At 35.4% G+C, this 26,888-nt stretch overlaps 1 protein-coding gene across 4 annotated transcripts in view; it reads right to left on the minus strand.

Annotated features, from left to right (window-relative positions):
* PDE4B (phosphodiesterase 4B) overlaps positions 1-26,888 on the minus strand; it is a 542,476-nt gene that overhangs the window by 313,873 nt on the left and 201,715 nt on the right. The window lies entirely within an intron of this gene.

Here is a 26,888-nt window from a genome sequence, read left to right on the forward strand (position 1 = left end):
CAGGAAGATTAAGTAACTTATCATGTTCTCAGGGCTACTAAGTGAAGGACTTAGAACTTGAATTCAAGTTTGTTGTATTATAAAATTTTGTTTTTTTTTTCCAGCTCCAGTCATGCCCTGTACTTTATTCTAACCTATTTTCATCCTCAAATTCAGTAAATCTCTGATTCAACAATGTATTTCAGGCACATGAGAAGAATTGCTGCCATTATGTATGTAGTAATGAAACAACATAGTAAGCTATACTCAACATAAACATTCCTCAGATAAACTTTATTTTTTACCTATTAATGTTAAAACATATTACAAATTAAATATCTGTAGTCTTCCTTTCCTTGGAAAACATGAAGAAAACTCACCTTATGCTATCTTTGGTCTGAAAATGTTAACAATAAAACACTTTCATTTTTAGCTATTTCAATTTAGAGTTATATGAATCACTCCAATATCTATACAAATCTTTATAATATCTACTTGAGTTGAAGGTGTTCAGGGGGAAAAAATCACCAGAAGTTGGTTGAAAAGGAATTAGTATATGATTAGTGACCATCATATATGACATCCTTTGAAAACAGCTACTAATCGAACCCTGTACATCTTTCTAAACTTTTGTGCTAAAAATAAAATTGATGAGTTTGTTTTCTTCAAGGAAAGTAACTCCTTTAAAACATTATTTAACATTTACAGATCATATATACATTATATAAAGCACTTGAAATTCATATATTCATTTATTCTTTCAACCAACTGGTTACCTACTGAGTCAGACACTATGTTGAATCATATGTTAGGTGCTATATATATGCAAAAACATGATCTCTCTCCTCAAGTTATTCATGACCCAGGAAGAGGAGGGCAGGAAAAAGATGTTCAATTGTTGTGATAAATGCTATTATAAAGTACAGAAGTCTAGCTGAAGCACACAAGATAGACAGCTAATTGACTTCACCTTTTCAACTAGCCTTGCTTTCTATAGGGCATCGAGCCCTGTCTTGAGGATTTAGTAGGATAAGGCAAGTGGAGAAGTCAAAATGTTCAAAACACTGGGTAGAGCATAAGCAAAGTCAAAATATTGTAGAAGCTGCTAATAGTTGTATATAGCTGCATTTTAAGTTTGGAGAAAAAGGAAGAAGGAAAGAAAGATTGGTAAGGTTTAAAGACAAAAATGCACTCCTGTATTTATTGCAGCATTATTTACAATAGCCAAGATAAAAAAGCAACCTAAGTTGCTTCATCAATAGATGAATAGATAAGGAAAATATTTATATACACAATGGAATATTACATAGCCATAAAAAGGATGAGATCATGTCATTTAAGGCAACATGGATGGACTTAGAGGGGATTATGCTAAGTGAAATAAGTCACATTGAGAAAGATAAGTACCATATGACTACACTCATAAGTGAAATCTTAAAAAAAATAAATGCACAAACAAAAAGCAGAATCAGCACTATAAATACAGAGAACAAATTGATGGTTGCCAGAGAAAAGGGAATAGAAGTTGGACAAAATGAGTGAATGGAAGAGAGAAAGAGAGAGACAGGCCTCCAGTTATGGAATGAGTAAGTCACAGGAATAAGAAGCAGAGCATAAAGAGTGCAAAGATACTGTAATAAAGATGTGATGGAACCGGTGGTAGCTACACTTGTGAAAATAGCATAATGCACAAACTCGTCAAATCACTAAGCTGTACACCTGAAACTAATGTAACATTGAATGTCAACTACACTCAAAAAAAAGAAAAAAAGACAAAAAGCTTCAGAGGCTGTACAGTTGTTGGTTTTGCATGATAATGTGGAACAAACCAATATCAAAGGGGTATTATCAGTGCAAAGAGTGTCCATTTGGTTACTAAGAACAGGCCAGAACATTTTTGTACCTCCGGAAGGACGGGGAGGTAAACAAATTGGAGAAGCCAACTACTAGAATTGAATCATTTTAAACAATATTCACTAAATCAGAGGTAAACCAGCAGGTTATCTTTGGGACATCATGCTTTCTATGTTACTTTGCTTAGCATGTTTGCCCAAGAAATAAGTAGCTACTACCACCCCCAGTCCTTATGGTTACAACACAAGGTTAATATGGGTCAGTTTTAGAGAAGGAATAATTCAACAAGAAATCATTTGATGGTCAGTTCTCACCCATTCCAATCTTACCAATTCCAGAAAAGACAGGCTGAAAGGTTACAAAGATGGAACTATTACACCAAGAAGATCAGGTACATTAGTTTTTAAACAAAACTATCCAGTAAATAGGATGGTTTTGCCTTTCACTTCCTTCCAGTCTTCTCCCTCCTCTTTGCCAATACTTTCAGCTGACAATTGACTCTCAAATGACTCCTACATGACAATGCCTGAGCTACTCCCTAAAAATGAGCCCAAAGCGCCAATCCCTTCTTTACCTTTATTTTGTCTCATCAAAAACTTTACTTCCTGAATAAAAGTACTTCTTTAAAACTGCATCCCAAAAGGTCTCAGACATTACAGGATTACATTTTTGTGTTCTACTAGAAAATGCACCTGCAATTATTCACAGGTCTTCATTAAATCCTTTACATGCTTTTATCTTCCAACACCCAGTACCTGAGCATATTCTTCTTATTAAAAAGACAAAACAAAACAAAAAAACTTTTTCCCTCTAGGTGCCTAGCTTATCAAGAGAAGTGTCACCTGTCATTTTAATCTCCTAATGCAGCAAAGAATTGTAACATCCAGCCTACTCTCTCTACATAGTCTTTCTCTTTGGGAGTGGGAAGAAACATGCCTTTGTGCCTCCAGCCCCCTTCATCCTGCTGCCTAAGGAAGAGGAGAGAACTAGGCATCACTGTAAAAGACTGAAATTTCTCTACAGAGAAGAGGCTTCTTGTTTCTCCATTCAATGACAGGAGGGCCTGGGTGTTTTGAATGATCTCTGCTAAAAGGTTTATGTGTTAGGAGTTAGGCAGAAACAAAACCAATGCCAAGAAGTACTCTTCCTGTCAATACAAAAAATCATCCTCATTGAAAAGGCTGAAAGATGGACATAGAGTTGGGAACGCCAGTGTTCAGATGGTGCAACTATCTTCCCTAACAGGAGGATCCATCCTATCCTACAACCTGACAGAGGCGGGGAATACAGGATCCCAGCTTCATCTTCCCAACCCCCATTCTTAAAGGGGTAGCATCTAAATATCAGTCTTTCCTCTCCCATGCTCACCAGAATTGATCAGAAAACGTGAATTAAGTTGCTTACAGAAAGCAATAGCTATTTATGCCTATACAAAACTGCAGAATAATCATATCATTAAAATGTATCAAAATAATAACCACTATGTGTTACATGACAATTATGAAATGCTTCATAGATATTAGTTCTAATTCTGCCATCAACCCCACAAGAAAAATTATTCACCATCTTCAGATTCAAGACTGAGGTTCAGTAACTAAATTGCTTTTTGAGGTTTCAGCTAAGTGAAAGTTGGTTTAAGCCAACAAGATTAAAACCCATGTTTAGGGCAGCCTGGGTGGCTCAGGGGTTCAGCGCTGCCTTCAGCCCAGGGCGTGATCCTGGAGTCCCAGGGTCCAGTCCCAGTCGTCGGGCTCCCTGCATGGAGCCTGCTTCTCCCTCTGCCTCTCTCTCTGTCTCTTTCTCTGTCTCTCATGAATCAATAAATAAAATAAATAAAATAAAATCAATAATAAAATCTTAAAAATCAATAAATAAAATCTTAAAAATCAATAAAATCTTAAAAAAAAAAGTTTATATGCAACTGATGAATCACTAAATTTTACCCCTGAAATTAATAATACAGTATATATGTTAACTAAATTGAATTTAAAAAGAATTAAAAATAAAACATGCTTATCTGGTTCCAGAGTATGTTTTGTGATGATAGATAGATAGATAGATAGATAGATAGATAGATAGATGATAGATAGATAGATAGATAAGAAGAGGGAAAGGCAAGAGAGGGAAGGGGAGCTAGATACCAAGAAACTGAGAGGGATAGAGAGAAAAGAGCGAAGAGTGTCTTTGGGGATTTCTGAGACCAGCCACTAAAAATGGAAAAGCAAAGCATGTTTTATTGTTTGATCATGTCACACTAAAAACTAAATAAATATGCTGTTAGATAAATCAAGGGGGCAGCCCCAGTGGCGCAGTGGTTTAGCGCCGCCTGCAGCCCAGGGCGTGATCCTGGAGACCCTGGATCAAGTCCCACGTCAGGCTCTCTGTATGATGCCTGCTTCTCCCTCTGCCTGTGTCTCTGCCTCTCTCTCTCTCTGTCTCTATGAATAAATAAATAAATAAATAAATAAATAAATAAATAAATAAATAAATAAATAAAATATATAAAAAAAGATAAATCAATTACTATTCACCTTCTGTGAGTTGAAAAGTAACAAATCTTTCTGCTCTGGACATGAAACTAATTTCAACAAGGAAATACTGGCTCTTTTTTACGTAAAGACATATTCAGAAAGGAGGCAGTAAGATAGGCTACATGTGGAAAATAGAGAAAATGCACAGGTGGACTTTATTCATTTAGCCATTCAGTTAATAACAAAATCCACGGTGTGGAATTTTGGGGGGGAGGGGAATTGAATGTCTCTATTAAAGAAATGAGTAGAGGACAGCACAAATTAGTGGCAATAATTTTGGAAGGAATGGGGGGAATAAGGTGTATGGTCATAATGTGATTATTTCATGGTCTCAAGGTAGCTGAAGAACTGTGCCTGAGGCCAATTTATCAGTATCATGCAATTGTAGGTGCAGGGCAAGACTAGAATACTAAAGACCAAACCCTAGGCCTTTTAGCAACAGAATCAAAACCTTACCAATTATCATAGTATTCAGAAAGATTGAATTTTAAGAATTGAACTTGGAGGCATTTTCCTCAGCTAGAGTTTTCAGTTAGGAGCAAAGTTACAAAGTGAGTAGGCTTGGAAAAGGAACACCCTTTTGAGAATGTACTTATTTCTGAAATGATTCAATGCTGTCCCCATTTTAATTTTCCATGATGTATTATTTCCTCTTGTTTTTTAGTTTTAACTACCCCCAATTTCTCTGCGAGAAAGTGTGCTCCAAGGAGCGGGATCAAATAGCAAGAGACGCATCACCATAACCTTTTAGAAATCCTAACATTTTATAGTATATAATCTCACATGAAAACTTCTAAGGTTTTCATCAACCCTGGAAGAACTCTGCCATAGATGCCCATGTAAAATAAGTAACAACTCTCCCAGCCATGGGAAGTTAACAGTTTTATTCAGGGAACAAGAACATAAATAATTAATTGTTTCATAGAGTGTATGCTAACAGAGATAGAAATAGAATTCTGTGGGATTCTGGGGGAGTAGCTATAACTCTTCCTGAGGGAAGAGGGGGAGATTTCACTGAACATATGATTTTGGAGATACACACTCTCAACCTCATTTTAAAAAAAAGGAGTGGAAAATAAATTAAAAAATTAAAAATTGAAAAAATAGGAGTGAAAAGATGTCACAAAACTGGAAACACATACAGGATTTTTTCACATGGATATTGAGCTATCTAGATTCATGACCTTATTACTCCATGCCTGCTTATATGCAGCTATCTTCCATCTGACCTTAGACCTTAGTTATAGTCTTTTCCTACTCCAATCATTCAACAATCCATCACCACCAGTTTCTTAAAGCAATGCCTTCACCAGTTTACATCCTGCTCAAGTTTGCTAAACAATCTCACCACTAAAATATGAGCCCTCACTTAAAATTCTACTTCATTTCCTATTTTCAATTCCTTCGACCACCTCAGATGTCATGCAGACATCTTCCTTTCTTCCATATTTTCAACCACTTTCTATGTACAGAGTTGCCAATCTTAAAGCAAAACAGATTTTTTTCACTTCTGCTTTAGATTTTAGGGTCGATGTCACTTCATCATGGAAATCTCTGGTCCCACTCTATATATCAATACCCTCAGCTATATACTTTCAAAACTTTAAGTTCTTTCTGTAGAAACACATATGATGTGGCTTATTACTAAGTTCTTGTGTAATTGTTCAATTAATACATATGTATTCTTACATGTTATGTTGTATGTTTCTATTTCCCACTGAAACTCTGAAGCTTTGTACAGTAACTGGCACAGATAAGAGCAACTAGATAATTTTTTTTAATATACCACTGACTAAATGAATCCTGCCCACTGTACACATCTTCTCTAGCTGCGTACCATACTAACACGTACCAATTTTTTTCCATCATCTAATGTCCCCTCACTCCTGCAATTCTGAGCTCCTGGAAGACACTCCCATTTTTCTCTAACCAAACTGTAAATCTTTCAAAGTTCTGGAAAAGTTACTTCATTAATCTCTTCTTTCTGATTCACCATACAATTTGCACTAAAATTGAATAATGGTAAAAAAGGAGCTTTCTGTATGTTTTGTTTTGGTTCAATAACATTTTTCTGATTCATACTTTTACCCAGTGATGAAAATATCCTCCATAAACAATTTTTACTGCACTCAAAATTCAAAAATATTTTTATTGTTGAGAAATCTTTAATTAAACTAAAATTTCAGTTTTGGCTTAGCATATTTTTGCAACTGACACCAGGAAATGATCCAAACTACATATAATGAGAGTATAATGCATGGAAGTATTCAAAGACTAAGGGGACCCTAAAGGACTCTGATAGACTGATAAGCTCCTCTCTAGCAGAGCTAAGATACCAGAGAAGAAGAGGGAGATAGAATGGTGACCTGAAAGTGGAAAGGTTTAAGTAATCTCCCCTCCTTGATTCTGTCAAGTGGAGAGAGAATGGGTGCTATAGCAGATGGAAATGACACAGCTGGTCCACTAGAAGGGCTTCATGGGAGACAGAGAATGTAACATCAAAACTTTAGGACCAGAGAGGAAAAGCTAGGGGAGATGATGCTGAACAGAGGTAGAAATAAAATGGAAATATGACCACTTCCAAGATTCAGAACTTTAAGCATGAATTACTAGAAAGGCTAAAGATCTAGAGAGAAAAGCATAAAAGGAAAAAGAACAAAGGTTTTGAGTTCAGTGCATTTACAGGCTGAGGTCTGTACATAATTGTTCAGTTGTCCAATTGTCCAAACACAGAATTGTCTTTTTGTGTTCAGTATATGTTTTAGAGAATAGTTTCTACAGTTAAGCCAATTCATAAAATTTTGTCCCTAAAACTAGAGGAAGAGGCAGCTCAGCAATAACCCATAACACCATGTATAAACTAAATTCCTTGTCTAGTAGCATTAAAAGAACATCTTAAATTAGAATGATGATTCTTTCTTCTGCTGAAAAAAATTGACTTAGAATTCAAAGGGGGAATTGATTACACATTAAAAAACAACAACAACAGCCTCTTTTTCTCTCATTTGACACATGAAATTTAAAGTTTTCAACTCACTTGCTATTTAAGGGAAAACTAGAGGCTGTAAATCTTTATGAAGTAACAAATTCCAAACTTACAATTCAACATCTATGACATGTACAGAGTAAAGGTATGCAAAATACTTTGAGAAAGAAAAGAGAGAAAAAATTAATTCATAAAGGAAAAGAAAGAAACACGGAAAGAGAGGGAAAGACTGAAAACACAGGATTCAGTAGAACAGGTGAAAGAGGGATCCCTGGGTGGCTCAGTGGTTGAGTAGTCTGCCTTCTGCCCAGGGTATGATTCTGGAGTCTCAGGATTGAGTCCCCCATCAGGCTCCCTGCACGGAGCCTGCTTCTGCCTCTGCCTATGTCTCTGCCTGTGTCTCTGTGTCTCTCATGAATAAATAAATAAAATCTTAAAAACAGGCAAAAGAAACTCATAAAACGGGATGACAGAAGCACAGAAAGATCAAAATTAGGGGAGAGAATTCTGGAATGTAAGGACAGGGCGGGGGTGGCACTGGGACCTGTGTCACTGGGTTAGTCAAGCTGACATTCATTGGATTGGGTGATTCACAGAATCACACTCATTGTCTCTAACTCTTTGAAATGTTAATGAGGCAAAAGACTAATACGAATAGCTAGTGCAAAAAGCACAAGATGATTTGAATGGAAAGCTTAAGGCAAAATTAAAAAAAAAAAAAGAAAGAAGGAAAAAGAAAGAATACACTCAGCCTCCTTTCTTGCTCCTCTTATTTTTTAGCCTGGGTACTTTTGTCTTCTCTTGTTTGGCAGGTCCACCTGCTCTCTGGCATCTTTCCTGAGGTAGGCTTCCTTTCAGCTGGCTACTAACATATTCCAGATAAGGTTCTAACTAAAAATCAAAGTATACTCTCAAATATACTACTTTCCATAGGTATGTATATTTTTAAGAAGGGACCTCTACTACATTCAGTAAATTGAAGAATAGTTTGCAGGAGGCCTAGGAGTTGGTGGTGAAGAGGCACTACCCTTCTGAAGCTCAGTGCAACTCTCAATGAAGCCAGAGAGTAGCATGGCAAGACGAACAAGGAGAACCTGGGTCAAGTACCACATGTGGGGGACTGGGGAAAGCAAGATGTTTTGGAGAATGCAGAAAGAACAAGAGTAAGGTGTTCACTACTCCACACTGTCCATATTGCCTTATAGGTTGCCTTCTAGACAGTTCTCACCTTGCTTCTGCTGAAAAGTTCAGTTGCATAGTAGTCAGATTAAAGTGACATCTAGGGATAGACGCCATAGTACCTTGAGGACAGCCACCACCTCTTCAGTTGTGACACCCATCTGGTTTTTTATTTCATAGGAAAAAGTGTTTGGCACAGAGCACAAGCAAGGGAAGGGGAGAAGGAAGGAATGGAGGGAAGGCAGGAAAATAGATTGCTTATTCAAAATTGAATAAATGATACCATGGCATATAAACCTCTACTTTAGAGACTCTATCCCAAATGAAATAGTCCATTTGCACAGGGGAAGATTAAGTATGCCATCTTGACCTCATGAAATTATATTAACTTTGTATAGACCACCAAAGAAAATTAGTACCTTAAGAATTTTTACCAGTACAGTATGTTAAAGGATACTTTATAATTTATTATTCCAGGTAAGATAGATGTCTTTACACAAATCTTAGAGTTGAAAAAAAAAGCATAAACTATAGTTTCTCAGGATTATAATTTGAAGCATTCAGGCCTCTCATCAAGAAAGCCATAATTACTGTGAGTAGCATTTTCTCTACCACTTCATTATATTGCCAACACGGTATCACTGTCTTAGAAGAGATTATTAAATATTGACACCAGTAAGACATGTCTAACACTTTGCAGGTATTGTTTCAATTTTCAGAACAGGTTTATGACATAGGCACCATTTTATGCTCATTGTTACTAAGGAGGAAATGTTGTTTAGAGAAATTGTATTACTTACTCAAGGTCACAAGGCTAGTTGGAAATATGGTCATGGCTTAAACCCAGAGCTGGTTTGTCAGCCGTGGGCCAGAAGCTACATTCTAGCTGAATGTTTTATCATCTATGCCAATATATTTCAAATTATGTTAAATGAAAGTCCCAGGCTTTTAAGGAGCTACCTCTGGAGTCGACACACAGGGATGAAAAGTTGAAGGGGATCACGATGTAATAGTCCTTCTTATATGCAAACCAAGCAGCTCTGCTTAAATGTATTTTAAAATACATGTATTTAAATACATGTATTTAAAATAATGTATTTTAAATGTAACTTGAAGAAATAGTGCTACTGCTAATAGGAAGGAAAAAAAAAACAACTTTGAGAACCACTGATCTAGATTTTCAAAACTTGACTTTTTTCCATGAAACACTTGAATTATTGAAGAGCTGTGAGCACCAGAAACATATGGGGTTCATCAAGAACTAAAGAGGAAGGAAAAACACCATTCCACCTCCGCATTAATAGAAAATGAACTTTACAGGCAGCTGATCAATAATTAAAAATGAAAACAAATGCTCTCTAACTTACTGACGACAGCCCAATTCTGAAATAATACACACACACACACACACACACACACACACACACACATACATGGGTCACTGACATGTTTTGTTTTTATTTTACGTTATCAATCTCAAAAATTTGTCAATTTAAAAAATATCAATTTGATTTTATATTTTGGGTGAATGCCACCAAATTTTCACCAATGGAAAAGAGCTTTTCTACTGGCTAAAACATGTGTATTGACTATGAATCAATTTCTGTCCTTAACCATGTCTCCTTGCCCCTCTGCTTTCATTGCACTTTTTTTGTAAAGGAATGTCAAAAAAGAGTAAAGAAGAAGGGATATTGATTCCTATTTCTTAATCCCTGGTGAGAAAGTACTATACTCTCACTTACAATTCCCTAATCAACTATGTTAGTCTATTCATTCTCAATACCTGCAAATGCAGTATTTGGCATTGAGAGCCCAGATTTAATTACCAATTTTGTCACTACTGACTCTGTCACTTAATCCTTCCAAGTACTCTGAAATGAGGGTTAATACTTTCTAGTGAGCAACAATAGGGATATCGGTTGAAAGGACTTTTGTATATCAAGCAAATATCATTTATCATTATGATCACAGATGAGAAATTAGATATTGGTTATTTCAAAGTTACAGCTATAAAAGCAAACTATCCTAAATTAATGCTTAAGGTTTTTCATGATTTTTTGTCTAGGTGTTAAGGAACTGATTTCATTATGCTATGATGATTACAAGAAAGATATTTTGTCTGTAGTGATGATTATAGAAACACATGATTTATAATTAATATTATAAAAAGTAATAGTATCATTCATAAATATTGCACATTAATCAATACTGGGGTTGTCTCAGCTTAAGAACAAAGAGTCAATAGATTCATCTTTTATCTTCTACTCTAAAACATTTTTAACAATGGTAAGTTGGAAAAACGTTTGCTCTAAAATATTTGTAATATAAATAATATTTATTTCAAAATATTTCTATTTAAACTTTATTATATTAAATGCATTGTACAAGCCTAGAGCAATCCTCCTACCTAATCATGTATTTTTTAATTTTACTGGGTTATAATATGAAAAAGGAAAGCGCATCAAGCTAACAGGTAAAATAAGGGCCACAAATCTGATTACACATTTTTACGGCACCACTGGGGCACAGAATTGATAATATAACTCAAGGAAAATCTTGATTTGCAGCTGGGAAAAATGAAAAAGCAAGTTTACTTAACCATGTATTATATAATAGTCCTTTACTAGCATATGTTATGACATTGCAAGGTGAAGTGTGTACCCATCTTCAGGAGGCCATTTTCCCGCCCACTTTGTTGTGTTCTCTGTTGAAGTGAAGAATACAGACTTGCGTTAAGAGGATATACTCTCATCTGTTTTTCTTTTGGCCAAAGTCTGAAATACTGTTTATGGAAATTGGAATGGAGTTTCTGGCAATAAGAATAATAGTTAATACTTGACTGAGTATATACTATATGCTGCCAGGCACTATGCTGAGTGCTTTATAAAGATATCAATAATAGCAAACAAATAATAGTTATTAAGTGCTGGTCAGGGTCCTAAGCACTTTTTATATGTTAACACATGAAATTCTCACAACAACTTTTTGAATTAAGTGCTGTTAGTAACCCCATTTTACAGATCAAAAAACAAAACCTTATCCCTGGTATCATAGCTAGTGGAACCAGGATGTGTACTTAAATGTCTGACTCCCAAAGCCTGAGAACTTAATCTCAAAAGGCTACACTTCCATCCTATGGACCACTCCTAAGTAGGGCTACATGGGGATAAGAGAGACTTGAGACACAATGTTAGCTAGACCTAAAAAGGGATCATCAATGGTATCAAGTCCAAGCTCTATTCTGAGTAAGACTGATACTTATCCAAGGTCCAAAGTCAGTTTGGGTCAAGGAAAAAGGTATAGCCATAGCCATGAGTCCTAATCATATTCATGGTCCCTTCTACTATGTATGTTAAGCTTTTGAGAAAATATTGTCATTGATATTTCAAGGACATTTCCTAGGTTTATTAGAAAACCAAAATTGTCTTTACATTTTCATCTCTAAAGCAACATTGACAGCATGTCATTGATATTTAAAATTCTTTTTTCAGAGTTGTAACCCTAAGAACAGTGAAAACAAAACATTTCATTGAACAGAAAAAAATGTATAGTATTAAATGTTTGTATTCTGAAACATATACATTCAGCAAGATTCTTCAAAATTGAAGCTAAAAATAAAATTACTAAAATCCATTTACCATCCTAAGCTTAACATTTAATACTATAGAATTTTCCAGAGCTCACAGAGAAACTAAAAGCATAAAACCTCTATCGTTAGTGGAAGACCTAAGTGTTGATTGTACCTAAGTAGATATGATCATTTGTTTGGTAGATATTACAAACAGAGAATCAAAAGAGTATGGTAGCCAACTAATTGTGAAATTGGGAAGAGGGGTCAAGTTTACAGTTTGCATCCTGGGAGACATAGGATACAGATACAATGAACAGAATTAGGAAATTCATGGAAGTGTCACTCTGGAGAGAAACAAGTAGTTTCAAGCCTGTTAAATTTGTATCATGGTAATCTAAATTCACATAGCAGAGAGTAGAAAAAAAGAATAGCAAAATATTATTTTCTTTTTCTTCATTCTACTTCTTAAATTTGTCTCTGTACTACTATGTTCTTTGAAAATATCTATCTTTAATAAAATCCCAGATTTCTACTATTTGTGGTACTCCAAATGGGTTTTCAGTTTCCCAAAGATATCCAGATTTTAGCTTATATGGCAGTCAAACATCTATTCCTTTTTATGCATAGCTATCGTGTTTTCCCCCCCCCCGTTCTTTATATGAAAAGAACATCTAAGTTATTTGTCCTTCAGATATTACTTCTATCATAATCTTTCTTGAAATACCCTCTTAATATTATCTCAAAGTCTATTTTTCTAATTTAGTTCTAATATGTTCTTTAGCCAAATCCTAAATGTTACCATATTGCAATCACTTGAGTCCAATTAGAAAAAATAAAGACACACAATCAAAATGCTGGTTTTCTCAAGAGACTGTATATTTGAATAGGCAAAAACCTATAAATCCTTTACACTATATCATGTAGTCTTCAAAGTGGGTGTATAACACACTTTTTTGAGATATAAGGATAAATCATACATACATACATACATGATATACATACATAATATTTAGTTCAATATTTCATATTTATAATTTTAATATGCACTTAAAATAAATACATACATGCTACTTTATACATACATGTAAGATTTGCCTGAATGTTTTATACTGATAAGGTATACAATAAAAAAATTAATCACTACTCTAGAGGATATTAGGACATCAATATGCCCCATCTGACATTTTTCTCTTGTAAAATTACTTACAAAGTTAACACTTGTACGACATAGGTTTGAACTGTGCCAGTCCTCTTATACAGTACAGTACTGTACATGTATTTTCTTTTCCTTATGATTTTCTTAATTAATATTTTCTTTTTTCTATATTACTCTATTGTACAAATGTAGTATATAATGCATATAACATGCAAAATATTTGTCAATCCACTGTTTATGTTATCAGTATTCCTTTCAATGGTAGCCTATTAATAATTGAGTTTTGGGGGAGTCAAAAGTTATATGTGGATTTTCAACTACATGAAGTATTGGCACCCCTAAACCCCACATTGTTCAAGGATCAACTATATATCGAGTTTATCTATTATTCAGTAGTGAAAAAGAGAAAACGTAAGAATTTATTCATCTGTCCATTCATTTATTGATACAGATGCTTGGTTGGCTAAGCATCCAACCCTTTTTTTTTTTTTTTCCAACTCTTAATTTCTGCTCAGGTCATGAACCCAGAGTTGAAAGATGAAGCCCTGAGTCTGGCTCCATGATCAATGGGGAGTCTGCTTGAGATTCTTTCTACCTCTTTGCTCTGCCCCCTATTTGCACACTCTCTCTCCTCTCTTAATAAATAGTAAAATTTTTAAAAATCTGTCTTCTTACTGAGGGAAAGCATAATATCCTTATTCATAACTTTATCACTTGTAGGTCAAAAAAATTCCTTGCACTTATTATGTCCCCAGTTAATTTTGTTGCATAAATGTATGAATTGACTTCATTGGTATAGCTTCCCTAGAAAGAAATTAGAACAAAAGATCTAAAGCCACATAATCAGATGCTAGCTTAATGCAAAACCTTTTTAAATGTTAAGATTGGTCAACAGTGGAATGAAAAACCACCTTGGGTAGGGAACCTCCCATTTTTGAAACTGTTCACACAGAGCCTGATGACCAGCTGCCAGAGATGTGATGCAGTGGAAGTGACTACCTGATTGGGTAAGGAGTAAAGGAGGCAACCTCTGAAGCATTTCCAACTTCAAGATATTGTGACACTGGATTTATTTTTTTGGAGACATTCTGAAAATGCCCTGGTGAAAGACCTGACTGAATACTATTAATAATGATGCTATTATCTGTACCCATTATTATTTTTCTATCTCCTAAAACTCTGCAAATACAAGCAACCCTACTCCACATTAATGGAGAATACTTGTATGGAGAGTCTCTCAGAGTAGAGAATCTAAAAGTCAAGAGGCTGGCAGAAGGATGAGCAGTAGTGAGTAGGCAACACAAAAGCAACAAAAAAAAAAAAAAAAAAAAAAACCCTCAGGCTGAAATAACCTATAGAAGTCATGACCAAAATGTATATAACTGAGATATTCTTGCATACAGAATTTTTTCTTTTACTTTATGGGTATTTCTTCCTGAGGTCAATGCTCCAGTTAAGAAAACACAAAATACACTTAAGAAGCACTAACATAAGAAATAGAAAATAGTAACTCATCAGAAGACAAATCTCTACAATATTGCCCTAATTAGCCCTATCCAACACTGATCCTTCATTCCTAAGACTTTATCTCCAAAACATCATTATTAAGTTTATACTCTACCTCTTTGTTCTTTTACTACATAACTGGTAATTATTCTAATGTTGGTTCATGCTTACATGTTTCTTTTCTCCCTCAGGTGGATTATAGGCTATTTAAAGAGAAAGATTTTGTCTTGTAATTAACTTCCCCCAAAAATCAATGGAATGTGAAAATGGTTAACATTTTCTCCACCTGAAATTCCCCTCTCCGTCTCCCAGATTGTCTGAACCCTTTCATTACTACAAGGCTGGCTATTGTGTGGAGTCTTTCATAGGTTCTACAGCCCTTACTCATAACTTTTTTCTCCAAATTCTTATAGTGTTTATTCCCTATACCACTAATTGGAGCTAAACACATGCTACCTGGTTCTTGGCAACACTTCTCTTGTCTGAACCAAAAAATGGTTCCTCTCACTGGAAAGAAAGCAGGAAAACACTGTGAACCCCTGATAAGCTTATCTGTCTTCCTCAATACATATGTAACTTTGAGGAATCAGTAAGTATTGTCCATGATCTAACATGAGAGCCAAAATGTTTTAGTAGGATGAAGATGACACCCTGGCACTACCATTCAGTCTAATCATACCAAATTAGAGTAAAGCTGTATTATCTGCTTACTTCTACTACAATGATAGAACTAATCAAGTAGGCCTCGGGGCTAGGAAGACAAAAAGCCTCAGTAAAATCTTACAAAAAATCAAAGATAGAGGTTATTGAGAGCTCTCCAAGGTAACAAAGGACTATAACCACTTGGTATACCCACCCAATGGCAAGAATCCTATTTCTCAGTGTTCTTCAAGAGACACAATTTATTTATTTATTTGTGACTTCCATAATTATCAGACATGTGCTTTAATCTGAATTCAACTGTACCTAGCAAACTGCCACAGTGCACCTATTATCCTGACCTAATTATGACTTGTTCTTGTAACTCACCTAGCTAGCTATACTGTTGAACAGCAACAAACTTTCCAGGCCAACTTTCAAATAGGTATTTTAAAAAGGTTGAATCTCCTCAACATTAATGAAGACACTTGAAAGAGAAATTGTGCCATTGAGTATCAATAGATGCCAATTGACAATGACTAATTAATTTTTCTGTGACTTCTATGTCCACAACTTAGTGCAGGTCTTGTCATGAGTGACCACTCAGTGAAGTCCTGTTGGCTGACTCACCTAAATTGAAGATTATAAACCCAAGGCTTGAATGACACCTGCAAATGAACCAAAGCAGCACACTTAGTTCCTGTTTCTCTCTAAGTATATTGTCTATTGAACTAGCCTTCCAAACCAGATCTAGACAGACTTCTAGCTTAGATTTAGGTAAGTACTATACAGTAGAAGAATAAAATAAAAAAGATGTGTTACATGTGTAAATTCTAATTATCTTTCTGAAGGTGAAAGAACTCCCATAGAAAACTGGTTTGCAAAGGACTGCACAAAGGATATGATATATTGAAAATAATTTTTTTAAAAGTATTTTCTAGGGACACTTGGGTGGCTCAGTGGTTGTGCATCTGCCATTGGCTCAGGTCCTGGGGTCCTGGGAATGCGAATCCTGCATCAGGCTCCCCACAGGGAGCCCACTTCTCCGTCTGCCTATGTCTCTGCCTCTCTCTGTGTCTCTCATGAATAAATAAATAAAATCTTAAAAAAATTAAATACATAAGAAGTAAAGTATTTGCTGGACCATCCCATAAATTTGCAAGAGACATTTAAATAATTCTATGTGAATAGTAAATTTATTCTAAAAATTTCTTTTTAAAGAAATTAGGTATCAGTTCCTTAATTACTGATTTCTAGGCTAGGAAAAGCACTAATACATTTAGTTGTCATTGCCATAGTATCAAAATAAAATATGCAGCAGACTACTAGCCCCAGGCAATGCCACTGAAAGTTTTCATCAGTATTAACCAGGTCATCAAAACTATATTTCATCATATGAGGATGCATTTGAACGTGAAAATAGTAAGAACTCTTACCATTAATTTAAGAATAGAATTATTCTAAAAAGAAACAAAATATTTAAAAATGGTGTTTTCAATCTTATATTTTCATAATTATAAAATATAAAATTATCTAATGACATCCTATAGCGTTTTATTTTTAATCATCTGTTTTTATTTATAGATCACAGTCTATATAACAAAACCTCTTAATTATTATTATATACATTTGTATCTTCCTTAGCACACAGTAGGCCCTCAACTGATATTGGAGATATAGATAGATGATAGATAGATAGATGATAGATAGATAGATAGATAGATAGATAGATAGATAGATAATAGATATATAGCATTCTCCACTAATTTAAAATTATGTTCTATTGACACTTTTACAATACAGTATCATTTGAATATGATAATGCTACTAATTTCCAAATCATACCCTTAAGTTGAATTATTTGGAAGATCATATAGGATGTTGATTATCACTGTAAAACAGTTTCTAGGTGCTCAAATATTTTCAGTAAGGGATATTAGAATATGAACCTCATCTGGGAAATGTCTTGTGAGATTTCTGCTTGTGTCTGCACAAATAAAGTAAAGCACAAAACTGAAGTACCAAATCATAAAACTTATTTGGTCAGAACCTACTGTTTTTATAAAAGTCAAAACCACATACTCTTTAGGCAAAAGTCTTTGTCTTACCTTCACTATAACAGCTAAAGAGGTCATGTCACAAGAGTAAGAGCCAACTTTCACCTCAAAGAGTCTATGATCTATGGAGAGCTATATAAAACTAGCCAGCTACCCAGGTGCCAATGTGGAAGTGGTTTTAAAATACAAAAATAAATCAGGTAACTCTGATTTCCACATGCAAGTTTACATATAATTGGTGAAGTGTAAATGGCTCTTAGAAAGAACTCCTCGATAGAAATTTTCTTAAACCTGGGAAGCCTGGGTGGCTCAGCGGTTTAGCGCCTGCCTTCAGCCCAGGGCATGATCCTGGAGTCCTGGGATCGAGTCCCATGTCAGACTCCCTGCATGGAGCCTGCTTCTCCCTCTGCCTGTGTCTCTGCCTCTCTCTGTCTCTGTCTCTCTCTCTCTCTCTCTCTGTGTCTCTCGTGAATAAATAAAATAAAAAATCTAAAAAAAAGAAAAAGAAATTTTCTTTAACCTTACTAATAGTAGATTATCTCCATTAAGCATTTCTGCACTTCACAATAGTAAGAGGGAATAATCAGTAGTTGTTCTCTTGGGACACTTGGGTGGCCCAGCAGTTAAGCGGCTGCCTTCAGCCCAGGAGGTGATCCTGGAGTCCCAGGATTGAGTCCCACATCAGGCTCCCCACATGGAGCCTGCTTCTTTCTCTGCCTGTGTCTCTGCCTCTCTCTCTCTCTGTCTTTCATGAATAAATAAATAAATACAATCTTAAAAAAAAAAAATAGTTGCTCTCATCTGAGCTTCTAAACCCAAGAAATGGATTGTGTAGAGATTTTTACCAGGAAAGAATGACTTCTTTTATAATTTCCTAAAGAGTTTTCTAGTTCTGTCATAAATGAAGTTTTAAAAACCAGAAAATCTACAGAAATACTGGAGACATTTTACTATTTTCACATTACTGACTATGCTTAAATAGAGTAAATTGAATTAGCAAGACAATATGACTCCACATGCAATTTTTTGGCCACAGAAAATCAGTTGTTTACTTGAATTGAATATGTTGAGTACATTGTAGAATACATGTAGAATTGAATACATGTAGAATAAATTCAAACATTATTAGTTTATAGAAGTGCTAAATCACTATCCTGACTATGGTAACCACATATTACCTGTTAACCTTTTATTAGGTATTTTTATTTTTAGACACATCAGTATTAAACAAATTGCAGGCTAAGTCCAGTGGATAGGATCCCTTTTTCCAGACTTATTTTAATAGATAAATAAATAAATAAATTTAGTATATATATATATATATATATATATATATATACACACACACACACACACACACACATACATAGATCATATATATATATATATATATATATATATATATATATATATCACATAATGAAAGATGTTGGTTATCCAAGGACAATACATTTCCTGCTCTCAAATCTTTGCTCCCATATTCAACAGTCTGACGGAAGATACCAAGTCTGTAAATCCCAAAAAGGCAAAGAAGTATTTGTATGGGCAGAATCTAAATTCCTGAGAATCATCCTCCAGCCTTCTTGCTTGAAGCCAATGCTCACTATGCTAGCTAGTCCATCCCACTCCCACCCCATTTGCATTTTTTCTCTGCAGGAACATCCAACAGAGCCTACACGTCTCTCTTTCAATAGCTGTTCTATGTGTTCCGCCTCTTGGAATATTTCAACATCTCCTTACACTCAAGTCTGACTTGGGGTTGAAAGCAAGCTGCACTGCTGTGCTCCTTATCTATTCAATTCTGACACCAAATCAATCAGTGGAGTCCTTGTGGTTTTAAGTGTTTTACCACCAGAAAACTGGAAGAACACAAAAATATGAAATACGGGAAGCTTAGGGAATCTACAAAGTTATTATTTCATTATCTCTTATGATATCCTATATTTCTTATTTCTCTCACACAGTATCTCTTGGCCATTACTTTTCATCTTGTTTTCCTTTTAGACACTCTTTGCCTTTTTCCTCTGACTGGATTGCACTTGATATTGTCTATTCACAACTGTGCCTAAAAAATTATTTATATCTCTAATATCTGTACTCTTCCCTCTACTAAAGGCAGTTACAGTGGAGAAGCATTACAATGTGAATGCACTCAACACCACTGAACCGTATACTAAGAAATACTTAAGACGGTAAATTTCAATTATGAGTGTTTTACCACTATTAAATTTTTTAAATTGTCAATAAAGAGCAATGAGTGAAATCAAGAGAATTCTTCCAGATTTGAAAATTCAAAATCCAAAGCATCATCTTAGGAGTAGCAGGGCCTCATATATGGGTTATCCCTAAATACTAGGACCCACTGGCATTTCTGAATGAAGAGCAGCCTCTCCACTGGCCCCATTGTGATTTGCCTTTGGTTTTACCCATTTCAAGTATGGCAAACACAGTCATTATTACTTAAACACTTAGGTAAGCAAACATTCATTGAGTGTCAGCTGTAAGTCAAGCATAGTTCTGGGGGAGTTACACAGAGTATGTAGTTCATTTTTGGGAAAGTAAAATATATTTTTGGAAACTGGCAGCTGAACACAATCAATCGTAACATAGTTTGATGTTTAAGAACATAGACCTGGGCCTGACTACTAACTTTGAATTCTGGTTCTGCCACTTGCTAGCTGTGATCTTTTTGCATCTTTGTCTAACTTTTCTTGTCCTTAAGATGGGGATATTAACAATACTTCACTTTATTCATAATGTTGCCATGCAGATTAAATAATTTAATATGTATGAAGATATTAGAGCATTACCTAGCATATAGTGGGGTTACATAAGTACCTACTAAAGAAATTCACAGAATGGAAAAGACCCTGCTAAAAGTTATGAACATTTGTTTGAACTGTGCCCTAGAACCTACTATTTAACATGCTTTGTTTGGTTATTTCAAGAAAATATTCAAGTCCTTGAAAATATCCCCTCCATCTGTGATGACTGAGAACAGATTGTTTAATGAAGAGAAAGAATGATGACTGCTAAGTTTCTTGTACCAGACTCACAGTGTGGTAACTTCTCCTACTCTAGCAGCTTCAAACTGTCCAGAAGTGAGGAGTGAGCTTGTTGTCTTGGTATACACACTGTGTTTTCAGAGAGAAATGCACCATTAAAATCAAGTGTTATTCTTAGGATTAAAAGAAGGGGGAAAAAGCAAAAAACAAAATCCAAAGTTAAAAAAGTATCTACTCTATCAAACTAGAGTCATGGATGGAATTATAATGATGCTCTCTGAGCAGGAACCTGAGCTGCATTACAAATGTGAAATTTTTTATGAGGGCCAGATGGAAACATTAAATGTCTAAAGAATTTGAGAACATGTTAAAAATGAAAATCCCAATCCAAACACAATAACTGTATCTGATGTGTGCTACTGCAAAACCAGAAAATATTTAGGACATAAACTCCTTAAAAGATTGTCTTTCATTGAAAGCTAAACAACCCTTAAGAGGTCCCAAACTTGGATAAAAAATCTGGCATGGAAGTTCAAAAAAACAGCACTTGGATCACAGCAAAAAGTGATGATATAATTGCTGATACTTGTCATTATTACAATATGAAAAAGAAAACAATTATAAATTCTAGATCTCAACTAACAATGAGTTCCTTAGCTGAGTCCCTAGAAGGAACAGGTTGTAATTATTATAACCTAGAAAACCATATATAAGTTCTGTGTTTATACCAAAAACCAAAAATGTTGGATTATCTTTCCTTTTGCTAAGGGAAAAGGAATTGTACGTCTATTGTACGTCTGTTCACACTTTAGAAATATCTTAATTGTTTGACAAATGGTATGTGTGCAGGGTTTTTTATACACTACAATTTCAGATGCTGTATCACCCTCTGTCTATATCCCAATGGTAAAGAGGAACAAAAATATGTTTGTCTCGTGTGCGGTAAAAATATAGACACCTCAGGGGAAAAAATTAAGAAATTCAAGGTTTCTGGCCTGAGTAATTAGAAAAATGGAATTGCAATTTAGTGAGATAGAAAATAGATTACAACAAAGGGGGAAGAGGGTTGAGAATCATGATGTCAGTTTTAGATGTGCGAAGATTTAGCTGTCAAGATGGCTGTTGGATAGATATATCAGTCTGAACTTCAGAGAAATCTGGCTAGAGATATAAATTTGGAAGTCATTGGCATACAGATATGAATAGAACTATGGCTTGTTTGCACACTGATAGATATACTCTAATAGGGTAGAAAATTGACGATGCAGGACAGAGCAGAGGCACTGCAAAAGCAAAGCCTTACAGGGTGATGGAGATAAAATGCAATGTACTGCACCATGTAAGGGTTGGCTTCAACCACAAACACAGAAAATAGATCCATGGAAACAGGAAGGAAGGCAGGAAACATCGGCACAGAACACGTGGGCAATAAACGTGGTAAATGAATGAAAGGTTTGCAAATACAACTCCGTGCCTGGGACATTCAGCTTGTCATCTAGGTCTCATGCCTTGAAAGAAATGAAAATGCCCTTTTGTTCCCCCAAATACTTCCCTTTGACTCTGCTCTCCAATGTGCAAAATTCTACAAGCAGAAATTAATTCTTCTGGTTTAATGTTTATTTCCATAAAATGGAATAACACATGAAACCCCGTGAGTCAATTATGCTTAAGTGCGAATGAATTTGTCAGTTCATCACTGTGAGAAAGCTTTTAATAAGGAGACATGAGAGAATGAGAACCCTGGGCGTTTTCCCATAGGTGTTTAGAGTTGGAGGCAGAGAAGGAAATGGAGTGGAGGAGTGCCACTGAATCTAGGGAACTTGTCCATATAAGCACTGTATAAATCAGAACACATTGGCTATTTCTTGGCTTACCCTCTCATAGCTGGCTTACAGCTGATCAATCAGTTGATCTTTCTGAATCTCAGTTTCCTCATCGGTAAATGGAGATAAGGATTAGATGATATAATATGTATGTAATATGATTCTTTATGCAAAAAATTCTTAATTATTGCTATCTTATTTCTCTCTTAGAGCATACTTCCATCTTGTTCATATCAGTAAACTACTTGCTGGTACACCAGTTCCCAAGTATAGCTCACTAGTGATTAATTGCTCAATAAATAAATAAATAAATAAATAATCTTAATAGGGGCAAAGTCAAGGTTCACAGACATTTGGAAAGAGGAACAGCATCATTGCTCTGTAAGCCTTCAGTTTCATAATCAGATTGGCACCACTTGCTAGCAGTGAGAGTACTATATTTTATACCTATATCCTTTTAACACATATCTATCCAAAAAAAGTTATTGCACATGCCAAGTGATTATATACTCTCCTTGGCTAGATTAAAGCTCCTTAATGGCAAAGTGTTATCATGTTTGCCTTATCCAATAATAAACATTTGTTGATTGGAATCGATACAAAAATAAAAATGCAAGGCATACATCAGAATTAATTCAGTAAGTGATGTCTATCTAGCCATTGAAAAATGTCCAGCCATTGAAAAAGTACTGACATACACAAATATGACAATGCTTTAAGAAGCTCTAAACATAAACATCTAAACTATCTGAGTACCAAGTACTTGGCGAAACCATTTTTAGGGTTCACATAATATATAAAATTCATTAATGCATCTTAAAGCTGAGTCACATTTTAAAAAATCTTTTATGCCTAGATCTATTAGAAGACTTTTTATTCTTCTCAATGTCTCTGCCACGTTACTTTGCAGAAAACCAAAGCACTCTATAGCCACTTGTATTCAATATTCATACCATAATGCACGAGATATGGATGGTAGAGCAGGTAATTATTAATTCCACTTGACAAAAAAAGCTACCAGCAGCAAATATACAATGTATGTGCTCACAGGTCATTTGGGATGCAGCTCACATTAAAACTCAAATCCTTTGAATCCCAAGCGAGTACTGTGTTTATAAAGATAGTTCTTTGCTGTGCAAAAGCTTCTTATCTTGATGAAGTCCCAATAGTTCATTTTTGCTTTTGTTTCTTTTGCCTTCGTGGATGTATCTTGCAAGAAGTTACTATGGCCGAGTTCAAAAAGGGTGTTGCCTGTGTTCTTCTCTAGGATTTTGATGGAATCTTGTCTCACATTTAGATCTTTCATCCATTTTGAGTTTATCTTTGTGTATGGTGAAAGAGAGTGGTCTAGTTTCATTCTTCTGCATGTGGATGTCCAATTTTCCCAGCACCATTTGTTGAAGAGACTGTCTTTCTTCCAATGGATAGTCTTTCCTCCTTTATCGAATATTAGTTGCCCATAAAGTTCAGGGTCCACTTCTGGATTCTCTATTCTGTTCCACTGATCTATGTGTCTGTTTTTGTGCCAGTACCACACTGTCTTGATGACCACAGCTTCGTAGTAGAACCTGAAATCTGGCATTGTGATGCCCCCAGATATGGTTTTCTTTTTTAAAATTCCCCTGGCTATTCGGGGTCTTTTCTGATTCCACACAAATCTTAAAATAATTTGTTCTAACTCTCTGAAGAAAGTCCATGGTATTTTGATAGGGATTGCATTAAACGTGTATATTGCCCTGGGTAACATTGACATTTTCACAATATTAATTCTGCCAATCCATGAGCATGGAATATTTTTTCATCTCTTTGTGTCTTCCTCAATTTCTTTCAGAAGTGTTCTATAGTTTTGAGGGTATAGATCCTTTACATCTTTGGTTAGGTTTATTCCTAGGTATCTTATGCTTTTGGGTGCAATTGTAAATGGGATTGACTCCTTAATTTCTCTTTCTTCAGTCGCATTGTTAGTGTATAGAAATGCCACTGACTTCTGGGCATTGATTTTGTATCCTGCCACGCTACCGAATTGCTGTATGAGTTCTAGCAATCTTGGGGTGCACAGCAAAGGATACAGTCAACAAAACTGAAAGACAACCTACAGAATGGGAGAAGATATTTGCAAATGACATATCAGATAAAGGGCTAGTTTCCAAGATCTATAAAGAACTTATTAAACTCAACACCAAAGAAACAAACAATCCAATCATGAAATGGGCAAAAGACATGAACAGAAATCTCAGAGAGGAAGACATAGACATGGCCAACATGCACATGAGAAAATGCTCTGCATCACTTGCCATCAGGGAAATACAAATCAAAACCACAATGAGATACCACCTCACACCAGTGAGAATGGGGAAAATTAACAAGGCAGGAAACAACAAATGTTGGAGAGGATGTGGAGAAAAGGGAATCCTCATACACTGTTGGTGGGAATGTGAACTGGTGCAGCCACTCTCGAAAACTGTGTGGAGGTTCCTCAAACAGTTAAAAATAGACCTGCCCTACGACCCAGCAATTGCACTGTTGGGGATTTACCCCAAAGATACAAATGCAATGAAACGCCGGGACACCTGCACCCCGATGTTTATAGCAGCAATCGCCACAATACCCAAGCTGTGGAAGGAGCCTCGGTGTCCAACGAAAGATGAATGGATAAAGAAGATGTGGTCTATGTATACAATGGAATATTACTCAGCTATTAGAAATGACAAATACCCACCATTTGCTTCAACGTGGATGGAACTGGAGGGTATTATGCTGAGTGAAGTAAGCCAGTCGGAGAAGGACAAACATTATATGTTCTCATTCATTTGGGGAATATAAATAATAGTGAAAGGGAATATAAGGGAAGGGGGAAGAAATGTGTGGGAAATATCAGAAAGGGAGACAGAACGTAAAGACTGCTAACTCTGGGAAACGAACTAGGGGTGGTAGAAGGGGAGGAGGGCGGGGGGTGGGAGTGAATGGGTGACGGGCACTGGGGGTTATTCTGTATGTTAGTAAATTGAACACCAATAAAAAATAAATTAAAAAAAAAGATAGTTCTTTCATATTAGACTCTGCAAATCTTTATTTTGATGAAGCAGTTGCTTAATTTAGTCTACAATTGCCAGATAGGGTCCTAAAAATCTTATTTTATTAATTTAGACAGAACCAAAAACTTGGCATGATCCCTGTGAAGCCCCAAATCATTTAACTTTATTTTGCATTGTTGCAAAGCTGTGAGTTTATTGGGGTAGCCGATTTTTCAATGATGTACGAATTCATTTTAATAGAAACACCTGCCTTACAGATATAACCTTTTACTGCCTTTCAATTGCTAGGAGACAGACTTGACCTGATCAATGATAATGTGAGAAGGAAGTCTGTGTCAAAAGAAAAGCAATAACCTTTATTTCTGTTTTCATCCCTACATATTCTTGGAAATGATGAAGAAATAAAGAGCAATTTTATCTAAGTGCTGTAAAGTCATCTGGCTAAATATTAAACACAACTTTCACTGTACTGAATATTGGTTATATGAGTTTTTCTATTGTATTTCTGCAGGAAGCACCTAAAATGATGTAAGGACCCACAGGGGCAGTTAAGATCCATAGTTACCATTTAGCCTAGCCCCTGTCTCCATCTCAGTCTCTCACATAAGTGGTCCCACTGAACAGAAACTCCTCTCCTTTGTATGAAATTAAACGTTCTCAGGACAATGTTTGTGGTGTTTAATAATGTTTACTAACAGGATGCTTTTTACATACAACCCAAATACACCTGCAACATGTAAGCCAGTGACTTTGCTTTGTAACCCATAGCAACAGTTTAGCATGACTTTCTGTCCTATAATCTTATCTTTGTTCTTCTTCCAGCAAAGAACTTCCAACTCTTTGTGTTTTTCAACAATTCTAATCAATTTTGTAAATTAATTCACATGTGAATAGGGAAAGAATTGTTTTATTTCTACTTTTACTGATGAGGAACTTAAGGTTTCAAAAGGTTAAAGGCCTTGCTCTGCCCCACTCAGAAATAAAACAAAACAAGAAAAATTTGTAAGTAGTGGCGCCAGGATGCACGTCTAGATTCTTTGACTCTAGATCCTAAGCTCTTTTCCCATTGCTTCTCATGAATAAACTCTCTTCCATAAACAAATAACTAGGAAGTTAGATTCTACTGGCTAGGGAAAACAACTTCACGGACATTCTGGTCCTTGAAAAAGAACCATTTTTTTTTTAATTTAGTAGAAATATATTTAAATTAACTTAGTGTTTCACTGGCAACCAGTTTCACTAAGAGAGGCAAGTATTGAATTCAAGAAGGTTACTGAAATCTTAAAGAATACAGATCATTGTGTGGAAAAGTCGTTTGCAGTTGTCTTTGTGAGGAATGAAAGTGATTAAGCCCCATAAAGCATGGTGATTTCTCTTTCATTTTAAATTTTATCTTACTGGGGAAAGACTAGTTAACATGGGTTTTAAGATAAAGTACAATCCTAGGAAACTAAGTATCCGATGAAATCAAATAGTCTTAAAAAGAACGAATATGCACAAGTTGCTTAATAAAGACTTATTTAATTAAACCATGTCAATAAAATATTTAATTAATTTATATAATGAT

Source organism: Canis lupus, chromosome 5 (genome assembly GCF_011100685.1).
Source record: "Canis lupus familiaris isolate Mischka breed German Shepherd chromosome 5, alternate assembly UU_Cfam_GSD_1.0, whole genome shotgun sequence".
Lineage (NCBI taxonomy): Eukaryota > Metazoa > Chordata > Mammalia > Carnivora > Canidae > Canis > Canis lupus.